The sequence below is a fragment of the Octopus bimaculoides genome, unplaced genomic scaffold (genome assembly GCF_001194135.2).
Source record: "Octopus bimaculoides isolate UCB-OBI-ISO-001 unplaced genomic scaffold, ASM119413v2 Scaffold_18442, whole genome shotgun sequence".
Taxonomy (NCBI): domain Eukaryota; kingdom Metazoa; phylum Mollusca; class Cephalopoda; order Octopoda; family Octopodidae; genus Octopus; species Octopus bimaculoides.
Window position 1 is genome coordinate 13,450 of NW_026297134.1, and position 1,243 is coordinate 14,692.

Consider the following 1,243-nt stretch of genomic DNA (forward strand, 5'->3'; position numbering starts at 1 on the left):
CCACAGACACAGCAGAATGGGTCTGCCAGATGCTTACAACCTCTTGATGCCATCTGTGATGAATGCTGTTCTTGGATAGTTAGAAACAAACTGAACTGTTGATCTTATGATCCCTTTATTTACACTGGCATCTATGTTGCCAAAACGTTCTAGAAATTCTTCGAAATTTTAGTAACTCCTTGATGATAGTTCTAGAAAACTCTGCTTCAGTAACCCAGCACTGAATCTGTCTGGAAATAGGTTTCAAAACATTGATGTCCAGGTGACAAAAGCAACGTTTGAAGGGAACAGATGTCCTTTCCTTTGATTTCTTGATGGAATTGAATAAGAAATGACACTTACTGATCAAGGACAACAAAATATTTAAAGTTTGTTATAAAGTCTTATTGATTTCTCTCTAAATCATGTCCTTGAACCATTGAAAGAGATCCTTATAATGATTCATGAACCCGTGTTGTCTAGCAAACTGTGTTATATTTTGTATTGGGTCATCCCATAAATAATGCAGTTTTTTCAATTGTATGAACAGAAAGTCAGAGGGGGACGGGATAAACTACCTGCATCAACTTGCTATAAAGGCAGGTAGTAATTTTACAATTTACTTATTCTTAGTGCAAGTTCTGAAGTGTGCAGTTCAATTTTAATAGTTACTTTTTCAAAGCTATAATGGAAGTTACAAAGGAGAATATTTTGCTTTATGAATTCAGTAAAGGCAACAATGCAACAGAAAGCATGAGGAATATTAATGCAGTGTCTTGGGATCAGAAACTAAGCGTAAGCCAGTGTCAATGGTGGTTTCATAAATTCCGAGCCAGAAACTACAGCCTAGAAGATGAGCCTCGTCCTGGAAGATCTGTAGAGCTCAACGAGGACGTCCTGCAAACGCTGGTGGAACACAATCCCATTGTAACTAGCAGAGAAGCTTGGATTTGGTCATTCAACCATTCATTGATACTTGCATGGTATTGGAAAAATCATCAAATTGGGTCAATGGATCACGCACAGAGTGAATGTGTGCTCTCCTCTGCTGTCATGTCTCATGAATGAACCTCTTTTGAACCGAATAGTGACTGGTGACAAGAAACGGGTTCTCTATAAATACGTCAAGCACCAAAGACAGTGGGTAGGGAGAGGGGAAACACTGGCACTCCAGCCTAAAGAAGGTCCTCAGACATGTAAGGTGTTGTTATCTGTTTGGTGGGATATGAAAGATTTAGTCCACTTTGAACTTTTAAACCCTAAC

General features: G+C 38.8%; 1 protein-coding gene across 1 annotated transcript in view; it reads left to right on the forward strand.

Moving 5' to 3' along the window:
• Positions 1–1,243, forward strand: part of LOC106870258 (uncharacterized) — a 16,638-nt gene that overhangs the window by 11,676 nt on the left and 3,719 nt on the right. The window lies entirely within an intron of this gene.